The sequence below is a fragment of the Typopeltis vanoorti genome, chromosome 12 (assembly GCF_054136105.1).
Source record: "Typopeltis vanoorti isolate ZY-2024b chromosome 12, IOZ_Tvanoo_1.0, whole genome shotgun sequence".
Classification (NCBI taxonomy): Eukaryota; Metazoa; Arthropoda; class Arachnida; order Uropygi; family Thelyphonidae; genus Typopeltis; species Typopeltis vanoorti.
Window position 1 is genome coordinate 128,874,685 of NC_143560.1, and position 20,506 is coordinate 128,895,190.

General features: G+C 36.5%; 1 protein-coding gene across 3 annotated transcripts in view; it reads left to right on the forward strand.

Moving 5' to 3' along the window:
* Positions 1 to 20,506, forward strand: part of LOC150101221 (epidermal growth factor receptor kinase substrate 8-like) — a 218,423-nt gene that overhangs the window by 65,520 nt on the left and 132,397 nt on the right. Inside the window, exon 1 of one of the 3 annotated variants that reach the window (XM_090401589.1) lies at positions 13,624 to 13,918. The exons of the other annotated variants lie outside the window; for them this stretch is intronic. The gene's annotated coding sequence lies outside the window, so the exon portion shown is untranslated. Of the gene's footprint in view, positions 1 to 13,623; positions 13,919 to 20,506 lie in introns of those variants that run through there. 3 annotated transcript variants of the gene reach the window in all.

Below are 20,506 nucleotides of genomic sequence, written 5' to 3' on the forward strand. Positions count from 1 at the left end.
AATTCTATGGAATACAGAGTTCCTGTTTGTTCTTTCCTTAGAATATAAAACTATGTATTTCAAATGGAAGCAGGAAGCCTCACAAAATTTTCAGCGTCCTCTAGTTTTTATATTATGAATTTAATATTTAAAAGTAAGTATTTTATTTTGCAACTATAACTGTTTTTTTATTGTTCTTTGTTAGGAGTAAGATTTTAAAATGAGGCTCCCCCCTAGAGAGTGAGGCCTCCATCTTGCGCCTCATGTGCCTAATGGTAAATGCGGCCCTGCGTCTTATAAACATGTCTAGTGGAGGTATTAATAGCTACACTTCATAGTGGCAGAGGATTTTCATCGCCTAGTGAAATAATACCACCATTGCTTATCGGAGGCGTGAAGTGGCTGTTTCCTGTTTTAATCCCTAGAACTGAGTCTCCGGTTGCTACTTCCTCTTTTACACATATAGTGTGTGTGTGTGTGTGGGGGGGGGGATGATGGCCTTGGCAGGCATGCTCAGCCCAATTAAGTGTGAAGCCAGAACTCCTCCATTCAAGGATACAGCAGTAAAGTGGTTCCACAGTCTGGCTGCCAGATAGCACACGGAACGAAAATTAATGGTAACTCATCAAGATTTCCGACCAGCTAGCGAATAATCCGACCGATACTTACTCTGCCAGATTGTGCATGGGGTTAGTCTGAGTATAGCAGTATACAAGTGCAACTGAGACCACGCTTGGACTGGAATCTGTTTTGGGAGTCATATGAAGATTTTTTTTTTTCAACTCTACCTGTGTTCTGTGTCTCTGACACTACCAGTAATACAACAAAATTTCATGCAAAAAAAAAAAAATCAACTTCTTCAAAACTTGCATACATCGAAATTTGATCTGTTGCTCCTTACTCTGAACCTCAACAACTAGCATATTCTATAAATAGTTCGCTTAACTATCTAGTTGCATTCTGCATTATTTCTACTCTTCTGGGACGGAATGTCTGCGTTTTGTCAGAGCTGATATTCCATTCCATAGATCCTTAATCCTCGCCCTCTTGTGACCTGTTTTGGCTTAAGAGTTCATTGTGTTATTTATTTTCCTTTGCAGCCTTTACCTCGCTCCTAGTTCCGATGACAATCTGACCTCTTTGGTTATTTATTCCTGAAGGTTGGTTTCGTGTATTTTAATTACCCAAAGAGTGAGATCATCTGCCTCGAAGACGTGACTATGCATACAAACTTCTCTTCTCTAACTAAACAGATAATCAAGCTGGAAGAGAAACTGAATTATTTGCTGCCAATAATGATTTGCCACAAGCCTCTCCTCCGGTTACTCCGATCGTAACTTTTCTACAGAACAACCTTTTTCAAGCAGTCTCAGCCCCGTGCCCTTTGGCATTCCAACTGAGAACTACTGCGTCAACTGTCATGGGAATCCCAGGATTTCTATGTTTCTTTTCCATGACGTGATAACTGTTTCTTTCTATTCAAATATCTGCTCCAACAAAATAACTGAAATAATCTTTGCTGAAATGGCGAACTTCATTTCATGCGTCCACCACTCTCATTATCAAGATGGTAGGTTACATTTCCTAAAAATAAAGCTGACCTCTTGGCAGCGATCTTCAACTCATGTATAGACAACCAAGGAAAACCACATCCTACTTTACCAGGAACATTCTGACTCATGCATCCTTTGATATTTCTCTAGAAAGATATCACAAAAATCCTCAGTAATCTAGATAAGATTACTTGGTCCAGATGGTATTTTTCTGGTGGTGCTAAAATTTTGTACTTTAGAATTAACACCCATCCCGTATAGCCAATACAAGCTTTCATATTCACCTGGTATCTAGTCAACAGCAACAGGTAAGCATGCTTTTTTTTTTGTGATTGCCCAATACAAAAGGTTGTAAACCTATAGTACATTATTATCGTGAGTGAGCTAAGGCCATTTTTATTTATTTATTTTCCACGATAAATTCGTAAACTTTGCTCTAGACACCAAGCACGGAAAATTTTCAATCCACTTCAGGCTTCCATTATGTATAGCGGTGGTCTCACACCGATTGATGAAATTCATCTCTTACCCTAACCTGCCTCCATCTCAGACAACTGTCGAACCTTCTCATCCCTTACTATGGGATATAACTTCTACCCTTATATGCTAGCTTTTACCTCCCTAAAAATGGAGATAAACGTGAAATATTTCGAAAGTAATGGAGAAAGTCATTAATAGCCAACTGCATTACCTGGAGGCCCTCCAGTTAATTAACGATCATCCGTATTTATTCTGCCATTCTCGCTGCTTTATAGCGAGAATGGCGCGAAGGCTGCTTAGAAGTCTGTTGGGCATTCTCACTGTACAATAGACTTCCTAGCCACTTTCCCTCCATTTATGAACATAAGCAATGAAAGTTCGCAAAATAGTCAAGTGTTCATTCTTGATATCTTGATCTTGATAGTCAAGTGTTCATTCTTGATATCTTGATCTTGATAGTCAAGCGTTCATTCTTGATATCTTGATCTTGATTGAAATATGTTCATTCTTGATGTTCATTCTTGAAATAGTCAAGTGTTCATTCTTGATATTGATATTTTCACGTCCTTATAGTCCTTATAAGGACTGGCTTAAAGGGGCGAAGCAAGAATGCTTTTCATATTCCCCGTTATCTGTAGCGGACAGTGTAGGGATAAGGTTATTGAGCTATTATTAAAGCTCTGATCATGGCAGGAGGGTAACAGCAATAGCCGAGCCTCAGTTAGAGCTTCATTAGCTACAGCATTGCGGTGATTGAATGAATCAATCACCGACTATGTAAGTAAAGGTGAAATCTCAAAAATACGGACGATCTCTAGGCCACTCCATAGTGGGCGAAAGACCGTCCTAATCTCAGCGTTGGTTCTACTCAGTGACGGGCTCCCCGACCACTGAGCAGAACCGCTCAAATTCCGAGGAAAATAATTCACCGACAAAGCCCCTCAGCGGGCCGTGCCGGAGAACACCTTCCCCGGAGACTCAAAGTGCTCCCTTAAGGCAAAAACCTTAAGAGAGCGAACTCAAAAACTCATCGCCCAAGAGGGTAACAGCAACAGCCGAACCTCAGTTAAACTTCATTGGTACAGCATAGCATTGCCATCCATTACCCCCAAGGGTATTAATGAATCAGTCCACCGCATCTTACGGTCGATTGATTCACTAATCCGATATTTTCACGTCATTTGACGAGTCTGGTATATTGGTCATCTTTCTAAGATATCTTGTGGTGTATCTCTTGCTCTTGGTGATTTGATCGCAATTTCCTTCTCTTAGTCGTTCACTGTTTTGATGGTTTCCTCTAATCAGATTTCTCTATGTATTTCACCTCTCAGTGAAATTAATAATTCTGCATTAAAGGTCCTGTCACGCTTAAATAAAAATATGAAAATTGAAATAAAAGTCTCGATCGAGTAGGAAAGCCAAATCTAGAAATTGCGGCAACCTTTAGTAAACAAGTATGCATGGTTATTGCACGACTGTAATTAAGAGATGCTATTCCCAAATGGAGTACGCGCATTTCCTTTCGCTGTAGTATAATTTGGGATTATTTCACTTTTACTATTTCACCGTTTTCTGCGACAGCCATGAAAGATCTGATACTGAACTTCTAATGGCTTATTCGCTTCCGTTGCAAATTGAAATATTTTTGAAGCCTCAACATGAAGCAGTTGCCAGCTGAAATTGTTATTAAATTTCAATTTATCAAACTAAGAAATAAGCTCTGTACAATACTTTAGACAAGATAGTCTGTATCTTTTAACTCTTGTAAACTTGGGCGACTCTTTCTGTTTTCATTTCTGAAACTAGAAACTTGCAATGATGCTGATTTTCCCTTTCGATGTTGCGTTATATTATTATTGTCATCAAGCTTCCATGTAGTCAAGAGACTCATCGCAGGAGGTTCCACTATCTCACACACACACACACACACACACACACACACACACACACACACACACACACACACACACACACACACACACACACAGTTCATCATCCTGTGCCTTAAATATATTCACAATCTCCGCATTCACAACACTCTCAAGGAATGCATTCCAATCCCCCTCCCTCCGTGCGTCGGCCTGATTGGCCGAACCAAGAGTCTCCGGGTTGGAATCCCGTTAGGGGCATGGATGATTGTGATTGTCCTACTAACTGTTTACTGTAACCTGAACTGCTGTAACCTGTGTGCTGGCGCAGTATGACCTTTGATGTCTTTGCGCCATAAAAATCAAAAATAACCTCTCCATGCAAAAACCCTCCTTCTCACCCCCCTTGCTCACACCCTCCTTATACAGCTTCCAGGGATGACTTCTTGTTTTCACTTTCTTTCCACCAAATCTATGTAAAACCTCATCCACATTAATCTAACATTAATCATCCACATTAATCATACATGGCACGATGCACCTTGCCCATGGGCAAGGTGCATCGTGCCATGTAACGAGTCACTTATTTGTAGGTGGTATAAATTAGAGGTATATGATGTTCCCAAGTCAACTGCGTCGGAATGAAATGGCTGCGAGAAGAGAATTGACGGAGTTTGAAACAGGCGTTGTGAGAGGATACTATGTTGCAGGCGTATCCGTGCTCCTGCAACATGGCATCCTGTTGGCAAATTGGGCATTCCCAGGTTAACAATCAGTGATACCATAGTGAGATGGAAGCGCAGAGAGGTAACTGCAAGTGCTAGTTTAGGTTAGGTTAGAACTAAAGCAGTGGATGATTCACCACACTCAACGAACGCGACCGTAGGTTGCTACGAAGGATAATATGTAAAAACCGCCATTCTGTAAAAAACGGCCGACGCGTTGAATGCGGAGTTCCAGGCATTGACTGGAACACAAATCTGCACAAAAGCATTCAGAACCGAGGCTCACAACATAGGTTTCCATGGTAGAACCCCAATATTTAAGCCCCACATTACCCGAACCAACATGCAACGTCGTCTTCAGTGGTGCCAAGAGCTTGTACAGTGGAACCTGGAAGCTTGCAAAGCTATGTTATGCAGCGATGAATCATGGTACATCCTCTACCGAGCAGATAGACGGGTATGGTGGCTGTCCGGTGAACGTCTCTTACAAGAGTGCATAATCCCAACAATGAAATTCGGAGGTGGTGGTGGTGTAATGGTATGGTTATGCTTTTCCTGGTTTGGCCTCGGACCTCTGTTTGTAGTGCATTGAACTCTGAGAAGTATCTAAACACTCTGAACAATGCAATGCTTCCTACTTTGTGGCATTTCTACGGAAATGGCCATTATATCTTTTGGCAAGACAATGCACCGTGTCATAAGGCTGCTGCTGCTGTAAATGCGTGGTTTGAGGAGGACATGAACGTTACCACACTTGACTGGCCTCCACAGAGTCCTGCTCTGAATCCTACTGAATATCTGTGGGATAAACTGGAGAGTCGGGTGATGTCAAGGGACGTCCGCCGCGCAACAATTCAAGACCTCATTACAGGTCCAAAATTCTCATTAATTGCTATATTACGCTTATGGAAAGCACGCCTGTAGGATGCTGCACTCATAGCAACGAAACGACGTCTTGCATCCTATTAAGTTGGGCGTCATGGTTGTTTTCCTCACACTGTGGTGTCCTTTAACTTCTTTCCAACCAGTGTATGCGCCGTTCTATCCATTCTTCCTTCTATCCACTAGGTTCTGCAATTTGCATTCTCTCAATCTATTATCATACTCCACATTCCAGAGACCAGAAATGGACTTGGTGAATCATCTCATTGGGATCATTTTTAGCCTCATGAGCTAACCGTTCTTCGTACTGCCTTTTTGCTAAACTCACCAAACAAGTCACCTCCCTCGCCTGAAGTAGTTATTACCATTCATTTTATGCTACTTCCATGATACCTTCTTTCAGATTGCATGCCTCATCTCTTCCTCTCTTCGTTCATCCATTTCACACCTGCTCTATTTAACATTTGGACTGAACCTTTGGAATAAATTTGATATTGCCTCCACCAGATAGTTTTTGAGTAGGACCCGAGCAGCATTGATATCCTTTCCAACCATTTCCTCATTCCATGTTATTGCTGCTAGCTGTTTCTTATATAACGTCAAGTGAAACTATTTGCGAGAGGGAGAGAGAGTATCAATTTAATAGCTTGCCTCCTGGATCATGGCAGTGTAGTTTCGCTACAGTTTTTTTTTTTTTTTTTCGAATGGGTTTCCTTACTTACTTCTGGTCTAGGAAAGGTCGCTACTTTAGATTAATTTCAGATTTAGAAAACTTTAACTTAATAGTTATTAAAACACCCTTTCTTGTAAAGAATACAAGGACGTCCGCACCCACACATGTCCTGCTATTCCTTTGTTTTATAACCTAGATTTCTCTTTCTTGGAGCATGAAGATGTAAAACATACAAATATCTTAATGGAAAGAAATTTCGGTAGCTAATATTTGCATAGTACTTATGTTGCATGCCGTCCAAATCTTTTATTGGTTCAGAGGAAGGAGGAGAAGATCTCACGCTACAAGTCACGTGAGCCATTCTGTGTAACCGATGAAAAATCCTCTATACTTCAACCAGTACTGAGTGTTTTAAATGAGTGTGCAAACATTAAACCATTAGTTTCAGTTATGATACGAAAGAATCGCAAGCTGCAGTCTAAAGATAAGTAGTGCTGAAGTTAGTTTAAAAAAAAAAAAAAAACTATCGATTCTGATAAACGTTATCACAATTTCATAAAGTAGGTCGACTAGCACGAATATTGTGTTCATGTGTTAAGTAACGAAAGAGATATTCTTATTTCATTTTTGTTTCACTACTTGATAAAGCGTCTTCTAATTTGTTTGTTTCCTTTGAATTGCTACATCAATATGTACAAGAAGGAAAATCAGAAAGCATCTACTACATTGTTTAATTTTTTTAAATTAATTAATTAATTGATTATTATTTTTTTTTGTTGTTGTTGTTTAGTCCGCGCGGTTAGCCTAGTGGCTTTGCGCTTCGCAACCATATGCCTGGGGAAGGAGTGTCCTAGGTTCGATTCCCGTCCACGATGTGAGGAGCTTAAGGATATTCTTCAGCCATAGCCAAGTTAGCCGGGCGTGGGCAGCAGGGTTTTTTCCGCCAGTTTATCTGGGGTTTTTCATCCCGCAAGCAGGCAAACCGGCCCCGTGAACACACAGGTTACAGTCATAAATACTTACGGCAAGGAAGGCAACGGGAAACCACCTTGCTCATAATCATCTCTCCCTAGAATGGTAGCATATAGCTACCCTCCCCCGGCCGTATGGCAGATGGGAACCAGAAGAAGAATTCCCTCGCGGAATGGACACGCAACCGTAAACCTAAAATGCGTTACCTAAGTGATCTATTCTACAAAGATTAAGAATTTTTCGTACGGAGTATCTGCGTGAATATTTTTACTCTGCTGATAAAAATCTGGTTATGTACGTGGAATCTGCTGATGACAAGTCCCAAAGAAGAGCAGCGTGCTGTATTTCGATTTATTTTGTGGGTCGAAGATGGAGCAGATGCAGTATGGCGGTAGTATTTTGCTGCGGTGAATCGCGTAAGAACAGACACATTCAAAAAGCTGAAGAAACGTAATTGACAAAGAACGAGCAAAACTCCATCCACATCACTAGTGAGAATGTTGAAAAGCCTGCGCACTTATTCCCGAGCATAGCAGGGTGAGAGTGTCGATGAAATGGCGAATGAGCTACAGATTAGTGTCTTGCCTGTGAAGTCATTATGGAACATTCACTTCATATAGCTCAAGAAATGGAGACTCTTTGCCATCTTGCTTTACCTCCCCCCCTGCAGTATAGAAAAGCTTACAAAAAATTGCATTGCTAGGACAAACGTAATTTAAAACCAGTGGAATTGAAAATGATCCACTTGAATATTCTCTTTTGTTGTTATGCTAATTTTAATAAAACTTTACGGATATTTGATTATGTATCCTCAAAAATTACGAAGAGATTACATTTGAAGATATATATTTAGTAAATTATATAATAAAATCGGTTAGAATTTTTGCTTTATCAATGTGGAATTATTTCGGAGTTTGACTAGAGTTACGTGTGGCAAATTCAGACGAACATGACCATTGCATGTTCCTTGACCAATTTGTTTATGGGGTAAGCATTGCCGCTGTAATTTTCCTCCATAAGTAGTGTTTTATCAGATTTTCGTATTAGACCTGTCAACACGTTCAGCTGAAACATCTTTATAAACATTGTTGTATCCTAAAAGAAATTTGAACCACCTTCTTTTTATCTATATGTTATCCTCTACTATTAAAATGTTTTAGTTAGCGATACCTTCTGTTACATTGTGGAGATGCTGTCATTCCACTAAAACCGGTATTCGAGTCGCGATCGGGACTTTGGATATTCAGGATCCATATATTTAACTTGAATCGTTCAGAAGACATAGTCAGGACAAAGTCAGAGATTTATTTAAAATCTCGAAGCATATAGATCCACCACCAAATGAACGAGCTGATAATTCTGGATGCAGATATTTTTCAGTAGCAAAATATGGTAACAAATGTTAGAACCAAAAAGAATTCTGATAAGAAAAGAATAGTTGTTAATGAGATGTGGTGTTACATCTCCAGCATCATCTCCCTCGAACATATTTAGTAGTACTTATAACATGTACTAAATTTTACGTTTGTAATTGGGAAAAATGGTGCACCTTCGTATAGTAGATGGTAGTATGCTGTGTGATCGACATTGTGGCCAGTATAAACTACAGTATTTCGGGCAGTATTGTAAGTTCTGCTAGGGTAAAGTGCTTCATTTAGGCAATATGAGTCGAGAAAATGAAGAATTAGCTTTGATATTTAACATCAATCAAGAATATAAACTTTGAATAGGATACTCTGGTAGTGATGTAGAAAATTTTCAAAATGACAACGTTGAGCAGCGTAAGTTATTTATGAGAACCTCCGTAGCTCAGTCAGGTTCAATTCCCGTCTATGACGTGAGGAACATTTATCTGGTCTCTTTCAACTAAAGGTTAGTTAGCCGGTCGCATACGAAGGTAGAGGGTTTTTTTTAACCCGGAAACTCTGGTTTTTCGTCACTCAGAACAGGCACCCCCCTCGTAAGTACACACAGATTTACAGCCATGAATACTTATGATAATATGTGGAAGCGATGAATCCTCACTACATGTCGTTACGTCCATAGTTAACCATACGTCACATCATGGGAGTCGACCTCCTGGATAAGAGATGGCACTTGAATGGGAAGTTATTTATGGCCGCACTGTTCACGTCATTCAAAGAATTCCTAGTTGAATTTCTTAAGTCATTATAAAGAGCTAACCCAGTTATACATGAGACTAGTTCTTTAACATCATACATAATATAAAATGAAATCGAGACATGCTGTAAAAAGTTTGAGAAGAGAGCAGAGCTAATAATGATAAAATTCCTGGTGGATTTTTCCCCCCAGAATGGAATAGGCATTACCAACGCCATGTTCCAGCATAAATTCACAAAAAAATACTACGAAAAACAACTCCTCATCGATTGAGCTCTTCAGATTCTGGACCACGTGACACGAATATAAAGGAGATAATAGGAAATCATTATTACTTAATTCTGAGTTGGATAAAAATTAATATTACAATGAAAATAAAATTTGTAAAAAAAACTTTAAATCAACCAAAGTTGAACATTTTTCGGATACAAACTGCAGACTCAGAACTCCTGCCAAGTCATCAAACATGCACACATACCACTTCAATTATGCACTCGTAAAAGTGGCTGCAGGCGTTATGGAAATCGTTTGGAAGTACACAAAAAACATGAAATTAGTTGACGAGAAAGTTCATTTCAGTACTGGCAGTGCACTTGGAATTCACCGTATAATTCTGAAGAAATAATCAAAATTGGTTCTCAAATGACGAGAGTACTTTTCTTGTACTACCAACTCATAAAGAGGAACATAAAACAAAATGTAAGACTTACAGATTTCCCTACTTTCTATTCAGTGAATTTTCATCAGTACTATAAAAAAATTGCTAAACATAAACATCAGCGGGTCCAGATTACATTTGCCTGATCAGACTAGATTTTACTTCAAGACATGTGAAAATGGATTATATCGAGGATTATTGTTCATTGAGAAGGATTATTTCACTACACAGTTGTTTAATATACTCAACTTATTTGTTACGTAGAACTATATCTTATAACCAAGTTGTAAATGGGCATTCAGAAGAGCATGTACAGAAAGATTGATTGTGCATTATTCCCATTGCTAGCATCAATGTGGATCACATCTTTAATGAAAGTAGTATTGAACTTGTTGTCAGAGTTAAAAGGAACATTTAACTTCGGTCTTTGGCCTTTTATTGTTGTTGAAGTAAAGTCGAGATTTCTGAGTTGCAGTCGAACTCATAGCGGTCTTTCTTTCTTTTTGTAGTCTAGCATTATGCAATCAGAAACGTTGCCACAAGGCTAACCAGACAGTCAACTTTTGAGGTTGGCATGTTGAGAATTTCAGTAAATTTATGTGGAACAAAACAGTAATCAGCAACTAGCTGCAAAGAAAATAATGTTCAAATCAGTTTTATTATACGAATTCGAGAGTTTGGGTGGATAAATAATAATCGAAAATATACGGGCGGAACCAATATAAAGAATATGGTAACTAAAACGGAATGGAAAAAAGCATATATAGATATTTGATGCCTAAATAGTAGAGGAAAAACTCCGAGATTAATACCCCCCCCCCCAAGTACTATCGCTCAGTGGGAGCTCTAGTATTACTGCCATTGTGCAGACCAATTGAACATTGGTTTCATCGTTTTAGGCTAGGGGTCGCAAACTGGCGGCCCGCGAAGGCTCGTAGCTGGCCCGCGACATTAATGATTTCTTTTCTTAAAATCAGTGTTTCTAACATCCTGCTGGGATTAAAACAGAAAAAAATTCAAACTTCTAAATGTTTTATGACAGCTTTAAACAAAAGTAAGACTACTATAATTCTTTGTACCATGTTTCTATCATCAAATGTTGGCAATACTGAATGGAAGTTACTTGTCACGCAGCCATTTTAAGCCACGTGATACAATGTCAATAAGTTACAGGTTACCATTGTAATATGATAGTGTGTTAATAAAAAGCTACCACAATAACTTATATATATTTTTTGCCCATAACAATGTCTGAATTTAAAGTTGAAAAAAGAAAAATAGATCAAGAAGGCAGAACTTTTCAAGAAAAATGGGAGAAGTATATTTCTTTGTGGAAGTAAAAAATATTCCAACATGTTTCATATGTAGACAAAGTGTCACCGTGGTGAAAGAATATAACCTAAAACGCCATTATGAAACAAACCATAAGAACTGTGATAAATATACAGAAAAGATGCATGATGACAAACTTAAAGATTTAAAACAGGAACTGAAGTTTCAACAGAGGATATTTTCGAATTTTATCACAAGTGATGCTGCTTTAAAATGTAGTTACGTCATAAGTGAAAAAATTGCTCGGGCTTCGAAACCTTTTACTGATGGAGAATTTATTAAAAATTATGTTTTAAGTGCAAGAAAATGGTCTTTGTTAGAGATATAGAAAAAAGCAAGCATTTCAAAGTATAAGCCTATCAGGAAATACAGTTGCGAAGCGTGTTGAAGATATAGCAGAGAACTTCCAAGATATATTGCGTGAAAAGGTAAAGAGTTTTGTAGCGTTTTCCATTGCAGTTGACGAATGTACCGACATTATTAATACTTCCCAGTTAGCTATATTTATTCGTGGCGTTGATGACGATATGAATGTCACTGAAGAACTATTGGATATAGTGCCTGTGTCAGGAACAACGACAGGAAATGACTTATATTTGTGTATTGAGAAAAGTCTTGAAAATGCTCACGCGGACTGGTCAAAATTAGTAAGTGTGACTACAGATGGGTCTCCTGCTATGGTTGGTGTTAACGTCGAACTTGTTACAAAACTTGAAATGAAAAAGGAAATGTTGTGCAAGGACAAACTTAAATCGTTTCATTGCATAATACACCAGGAGTCACTTTGTGCTAAAAAACTAAAGATGAAACACGTCATGAGTGTAGTAATTAAAACAGTAAACCGGATACGCTCTCACGCCTTGAATCATCGATGAATGATTGTATTGGATGAATTGGATTCACAATACAGCAGTTTGCTGTATCAGTTTTGGCGTCGTTTTAAAAAGATTTTTTGAACTCTTAAAAGAAATTGACGTTTACATTTTCCAAAGGAAAATTGATTCCGAAAATTGATGTTAGCACAGAGGAAAAGATGTCAGGTTTCAGGATCAAAATCAAATTAAAAAAAATGACTAGATAAAAATCTTTATTTTTGTAAGTCAAAATTATGTATTTAAATAATTGTCTTAAAGTATGAATAAAATGTAATTGAACTTATATTTTCTAAACTTGTTATATTTTTAAAATTTAAAAATAAAAATGGTTATAAATTTAAATGTGGTGTAACTGTTTAAGTAAGTCGTAAAGGCCCGTCAAGAAAATGGTCTTTGTTAGAGCCTTTCTTTTTTTATAGTTTATGTTTTGGTTCACAGAATAATATTGAATACGGCTCGCGTCTGATATACATCTAATTGACTGGCCCTTTGCTGTGTTTGAGTTTGAGACCCTGGTTTAGACGATGAAAGGTTTGCATTCTTCATGATTATCTCAATACGAATATCTACAGCTAATGCCAGTGACAGTGGCCAATTAACAGCATATTCATTTTATAATATTAGAAAGTTCTATTTTCTCTTGCCCTAGCTTCAAGAGCTAGAACAAGAGCAAATGTTATTTATCACTGTTGTTCCAAACGCGAAGAGTTGCGTACCCTGCTCTAAAGCGCAGGGTACACAATTTCACTTGATGCAGCGCATTCTTTAAAGTGACTTTTAGCATATTGCAAGCAGTTGTAAGATTCTAAAAGTCATCTTACAAGTTTTCCATCATTTCCAGGAGGTGCATTCCAAGCAACCGGGAACAAGGTTTTATCTTGTCAGAGTGCTATTTCTCAAAAAAAAAAAAAAAAAAAAAAAAAAATAATAATAAAGTCTGCTTTTATTATTGATTTTCTGGAAGCAGTGAAACAGTTGGGTTGGGTCTATGAAATGTATCGCCACCTATTTTCACTAGTAGGTCATTGTAAGTTGTATATGAACGCTCAAATAGCAATTCGTCAGTACTCGTATATCAGAAATAACAAATGCTGCATTTCTGACTGCCTTTCCTCTCTTGCTGACCCAGAATAGGGTAATTTAGATGCATGAACCAGAAAAGAAGAAAAATCGGAAAAAGTAGGACTTTATAACAAGTCATTCATTACATTTTATAAATATCCAGGCAAATATTTGTAGAGGTATTCCACATAAAAAAAAAAAGAAAAAAAAAGCGGTGATTTATTTGTTTATTTTTATTCGGTGGTATATCTCTTTGTGAAGGTTCCTAGTAATGAAAATGTCGGTGTGCGATGAGCCTTGGGCCACATAATGCTTCCTACTGACCTATTACTGCGTGGGATTGAGCTTCGTTTGTTTATGCTCCTCGCAGGTAAGTTGTACAGCCTGCCTACATTTTCTAGTGGATGCGTCCTGCTTGCTTCAGTGAATGCTGTCGTCAAACACTCTTCCTCTCCCGTTCAAGCCTTATCTACGAAATTTATGCTGGTACTAAAGCAATAGTGTTCGAATATTTGTCTATATTGAAAGTATTATTTACTAAATGCGGTTATTCTTATTCAGTGAAATTCAGTTCATTTCCACATCATCGTATATATATATATAAAAAGAAAAATAGTGCGTACTTGTACACTGAAACAAAACTTTCTTGATAAGATGGACTCTTTTGTTTACTGTGTGTTCGTCAAGGAGCTGATAAGCGTGGCGTCGGTGGCCACCTGGTCCTGTTAAACTTGCAAGGTAAGTTTACCATTTTTTTTTTATCCCTATCTACTTGCTTTTTTGTTTATTTACAATAGGTATTGCTTATTTTCCCTACAGCAATATCGTATGATTATCAGTAGTATCCAGCAATCTGTAAATCATCAAGGAATCGTTATTATTGTAGTGTATTTTTATTAGTATGATATTTTATAACTTAATGTGTTAAGCCTCGTAATATTATCGCGATTTTAATGATTTGTGTTTATTACTTTAGCTGCATTTTCTGAGCTATTGAGCGTGATTTAGTTCTAATTCTAATATGCTTACGAGCATATGTTTTTCCTTTCTTCAGTCGTAATAGCAGTAATGCTCATTGGAAAGTTGAAATACATTTTCAGCTTTAAATTTTTAGGTTTTATTTATAAAATGAAGTATAGTATTTGTAGGACGAGCAATTTGCAAGTCTAAAGAACAAAAATTTGTCCTTGGCTGACTTTCGCAATACTAACGAGTCTTGGCTGTTAAACAAGTTACCCAATGGGTTTGTTAAAATCAAACGTCTCGTTTTCTAGCTTTTTATTTTAGTGTTCTAAAATATTTGAGTTGGTAAAATTTCCGTCTTTTTTTTTTTTTTTTTTTTTTTTGTAACTCAAATTTTACACCTTTACTGAGGAAAGAGATTCTGGAAAATAACATCCTGTAAGAAGGTCAATCTTAAAGCGATGTCACTTTCCAAAGATTTATTTTATTTTTATTTTTAGATTAGAAGCACATCACCTTAAGATATATATTAAAAATTCTGAATACGAATCAGTTCAGTATTTCGAATATAATTTCAAAATGGGTATTACGGATATTGCCTCTAATTTGTTGATAGATTACAAATAAAATAAAAAAAAAATGTGGAATTTAAAACAACAACAACAAAAAAAAACATCATGTGTTCACCAACTTTCCTTTCTGTTTGAAAGAATTGTGAGTTTCAACTTTGTGCCATTTTGTGGTCTGGAATTGGTTAATTCATGTGATGAGTATTGATTGCACGGATGTCGATGCTGTTTATCTCTTTTGCTGAGAGTAAACCCTGCCACCTCCAATATATGAGACTAGCTAACTCACCTCGAGCTAGAAAGCTCCAAATTAATGTTCTTCATATCCTACATGGAGATCGAATTCCTGCTCATAAGCAGTTAAATAAAGTATTGTTTCCCTTGCCTCAATCTTGCTACTGAAGCACGGACAGAAGAGCCCGGGGGGGGGGAAGATTCCTTAATTCTCCTTTACAAACGTTTCCGTAGTGACGCTTTTCGTTAGAGACACATATTCTCCATAGTGCAGCAGCAGCAAGAATTTGTGTGCGTGTAGTAACCAACTAGTGAGGTATTCTCCATATGGACGAAAGTTTTTTTTTTTTTTTTTTTTGTAAACATTGCTTTTATATTTTTGACTAAAATATTCTCTAGCCTGCATAATAACGTGACTACTGCTGTTGGACCCACGAACACTTTTTTTTTTAAGTTCATCTTTATTTGCATTGTGATTTTGCTGTAATGTATTTATGCCACTGACCCTTCATTTTCTTTCATTCGTAATTTATCTGAAACGTCCATATATAATATTTTCTTCATTAATTCAGCACGATTTTGTTTGATTCCACTCAAAATTGTCCACTTCTCTGTGAAGAGGACATTTGTTGCTGTTAATAGCCATAATTCAAGTGCTGCTGTTAATAGCCATAGAAATTTTAAATACTGTGCGGCTCTACATGAAATAAGGTCTAGGAGTTTCATACAAAACGCCAAATAATTAGCACATCAGCTCTATTACTAAAAGCACCAAAGTACTCAGCAAAATAAATCTAAATATTTGTCTTAATACGACTCAGTTTCTCTTTGTGTGTTTGTTGATATTAAAAGTAAGACAAGGGCATAATTGTTGGTGTTTATTTTGGTTTGAACAGTTATAAGACTCATTTGGCGTTGGCGTTTCTTATAAGAATTAAATTCTTATATTTATTCATCTCAAGCACAAGTAAATTAAACTTATTCTTTCATAAACTAGATTTTAATGATAAATTCTAACGTACATGTTTAGAATACTTTATTTTTCTCTTAAAATGTTCTAGGTCTGTTAAGGGTTAGAGATAACTCAGAGATATCAACGAAGTCCGTAAGGAATGTGTAGAACGAACCAGGGCTTCCGACCACTGTTCTGTCCTGAATTTTTCGTGGCGCGCCGTTTGACGTATCAGCCTGGATGCTGAACGAACGAGAATGGACTAGTAATGTGGACCTAACCGACTAAACTAAGGGAATTAAAAAAAAAAAAAAAAAAAAAGAGAGGGTAAGTACAACATTATGCAATACCATGCTGCTCGCTGGAGTTTTCGAGCATGGTTCCGCTGTTTAGTCAGTCAACCAAGCCGAAGAGTAAAAAGTCAGCTTGTAGAATAGTTTCAGCTGAAAATGAGTTCTGTTTCTTTCCTGTTGGCTCTGTCAACAGGAAAAATGGATTGATGAAGACCGAAATGTTAGATGTTACCACGCTGGATACCTCACAAAAAATATTAATATGGAAGAAATGTTTTAATAGATACCGCTAATAACACAAACTTAATCACGTAATACTATCATATAGTATTACGTGACTATTATGTACTCTTCAGAATTCATATTAGGAATTTGATTATATGTAGTACCTCTTCGTAACCTACAATGAAGCTACCATAAGCATGCATACAATTTCATAAAATATTACATAACATAAAATATTTCATAAAATATTGATTAGTCGCATAACTAGGGTTACCACTGCTGCAGAAATTATATACTCCAGACGATCGATATTTGTTTGTCAAAGAAAGAAGCATGAAAGAACACGATCAAATCTCCTTATCCACAGGGATGTAGTCCTGAAAGAAATAGTGCCAGGGCTCTACCTCGGAAACAAAAATCCAGAGCACGAAGTGCAGCATTATTATTATTATTATTGCGACGGCCATATGGCAGAGAGGTTGCCTTGTTTTCTGAAACGAAAATGACAAAAGCCGCACAGCTGCTATTTTTTGACCGAAAGCTGGAAATGCATTATAAGTCTCATTATTATAATTTATTATAATGAATTTAAAATTTTTGATAGTTTTAAAAAAGTACCAGGGCGTCGCCCTGGCCCGACTACACCCCTGCTTATCCATTTATTAAGCTGTAAGAGTTATATATATATATATATATATATATATATATATATATATATATATATATATATATATAACTTTATTTTTTTAATAAACAGATTAAATGAGTTTATAAATTTAATCTCATTCTTAATTGCAGAATTAAGAGTAATGAATTAAGTTAAAAATTGCGAGTTGTCTGTCTTTTGGAATAAGAAGAGTAGTACATTCCGTAGGATATTTTTTCCCATTGCCAACACGAAACCTGCAGCCGAACTCGTAAATAATCGAATACATTTGTTTTACATGAATGAACATTCCTTTACATAAATGAATTTGATTTACATCTATCATAATTAGCAAATTAGATGTAAAACAAATTATGATGGCTCTGAGTTCTTCCTGAATATTTGCAAGCATTAGTGTGTAAGCAGCACATCTTATTTTGTAAATTTCTATAAAAAATTTTTTTTAAAGTTATATATCACTTGAGTTGCCTGGAATAAATTTCAGTAACTAAAGCGAATCAACAGATGAATCCTGTTTTGCTTTGCTCAACCACGATCTCAACCATAAATATCCTACAATTTACTAAATGCAGAAAGGAGGCGAAGTATTCTGAATCTCTTGCTTTAATAAATTATAGCAGGCATATCAGAATAAACTAATTCCTGTAACATATTTGCCTAATCAATTCATAATATAACAGATATTTGTTTTTATCCTTAGATAAAGATAATTTCTGCTTTTTACATTAATGGTCTTATATTTAAGAAGTAATTACATTGAATTGTTTGTAATAAAAAATATTTATCCTAACCCATCTTATTTCCAGATGGGTTTGTAAACTAACATTCATAACTTTGAACTACGGAAGGGATGATGTCCTAATAATTTAGGGCAATTAAAATTAAAAACATTTTAAAAGAAGCATAGTCCATTGTATGAATTACATAAAAGCCTGTACACTTTGTTATTTGTAACCTATTCTATTTTATTCAGTAAATGCGAATACAAATATTTTAATTGTAAACACTTATTACATTTATGCTATACTTTGTCACACGATCTTCATATTTTGAGAGTTTCTCCAAGGGTGCTGGCACATTGCAGGTCCTTTTTCCCTACTGCACTTCGTCATGCAGTAATCTTGCAATAATTGCAATCTGCCTGAAGACAATCGCAAACATCCATACTCACTGCAGGATTCGAAACCGCAGCAGCTGAAGAACGGGTATGCTAAACTCTTGGCCAAACCAGGCCGGCTGATAATTTATATGGAACTTAACAAATTTTAGGATTTGGATTCACACAAGATGGTGGCCATATGGTTCAGTTTTGTTTGTGAAATCATTTTGAATGGCAGAACGATTCAAACTGATTATTCTGCTCTAGGACTAGCTGATTGATATGTAGGATCTGTATTAAAATTTGTCCTTTCAGTTTTAAGTTGGACCATTTGTAGTAGCAAAATTAGGCAGAAAAAAAGAAAGAAAGAAATACTTGTCTAGGGAGCTAAAAATGAACTGACGTGTTGTCTCAGTGAATTGTATTACCATTCGATAGTTCTTTGAGTAACGAAGTTTGTCGCAGACATTGATATTTCTCGCGAAAACAATAGTCGAAAATGCAACTGAAGTGCAATCTGTATTTATATGTAAACACTTAGAATACATTAAACCAGTAAGGTATTCTAATTCCAATGTATAATATATTTGGTTATATTTGCGTATGTTGCATTCACTGCCGTAATTGGTAAAACAACGAAACACTTAGTCTTAAGTTTAAACTACATATTGTTCATGGAAATTTCTTCTTTTTTGTTTATTATGATTTGTTATTTATTATTTTATTTATCGACAAATCTCTGAAAATGGTAAGAATTCCTCCCTGGTCTCATTAGACCAGGGAGGAATTCTTTAATGAAATTTGGTATTTAGGATCAATCAGTGGAATCGTTTCAAATACAACATTTTAATAGCATAAATTAAGCAAAAGAAAAGTGTCTTAGGTTATAAGCCCGCGTTGAGTCGTGATAAATAAATGATGTCACAATTGATTGCTGCTGTGTTTGAAATGCATCTTTTATAATTATAGACGGTTGTATAAGCGTCTGCAGTCATTTAGTACGTTAACATTTCCATACGAAATTTATGTGTTTGGAACCAATTGTTGGTGAGGCCGTTTAAGTCCTAGCTAACTTTCTGGACTATACGGGGAAAAATAAATAAATAAATAAACCGGAACATGAGGACATCCTGTCTCTGATAAGAGTTAAGTTTCTGAGTGTTTCATTCTGGAGTCTCTTTTAAGTTGGGGCAGTAAGTAAATAAAATCTAGCTATGCGTAATTGGCCGAATGGCTAGTCTACAGTAACCCTCTGATCCTTAGTCCACCAATACCACTAAAACATGCTATTGGTTTGCACACTTTCGTATGTATGTGTATTGGGGGGGGGGGGGGGAAGGTTTAACGTATGTATTGCGATTTCTTTAAATCTCATAGCATAGTTGGGTCTGAGAAAACGATTTTTTAAATAAGAAAAAGAAATATTCCAATACTTTGATTAGAATAATTGCTCTTTAGCATTACATTTACAGTAATAATGTATAATTAATTGCTTCGTGGTGGGGCAACAATATACCTCGAAGTATATCAGAGATGTTTATTCTGGGCAACGGCAATAATAAATCCGTTTATATGGTGCTGCATGTCATTCCTTCTGGAAGTTTTTAATATAAAAGCACAAAGAATTAGAATGTTGGAATTTTTACGGTATATAATTGTTTTATCGATGTATATTCTAACCATATGAGAAAATCAGCTTCCACTTAAGTTCAATTTTTGAATAACATTCAACTGCTTTTATTGGCATTAGTTTATTTAAAATCAGTATTTAAATACTGATCACTAAATGACTACTTGCGGAAGTAGTCAACTGCAGTAAACCCTCGCATTGCAATATTTCATGTCGACACGTGTAGATAATTAGAGGGCTAGGTGCTTGTGAGGCACTTGGGCGTATTGGTTAAGAACACTTCAGCCACGCCTTGAGTTCTGATTCCTTCTTGTGTCCTCCTTCGCTTTACCCTACACAAAGAAATCCAATGGTGTCAGGGTCGAGGATTCCCCCCCCCCCCATTACAAGATAACACCCCAAATTTTGGTTCGGTACCATTATGGAACTAATTAATATTTAAGAAATGCCTTATCATGAATTTCGGATTACGCGATTGTATTATGGATTGATTTCAAGGATCATGTAGAATAGCTGTAAGGCTTACTGAGTTACTATTATATAATACTTCAGATTTTAGAAAGTAATTCGGTAACGGGTATTTAACTGGGATTCCAATAGGTACACCAAACGTATGTATCGGACAGACGAAGATTACTGTTTGATTATGTTCTAAGTTTTCCTTCGCTAAACCTTTTTAACATGAACTATGCAG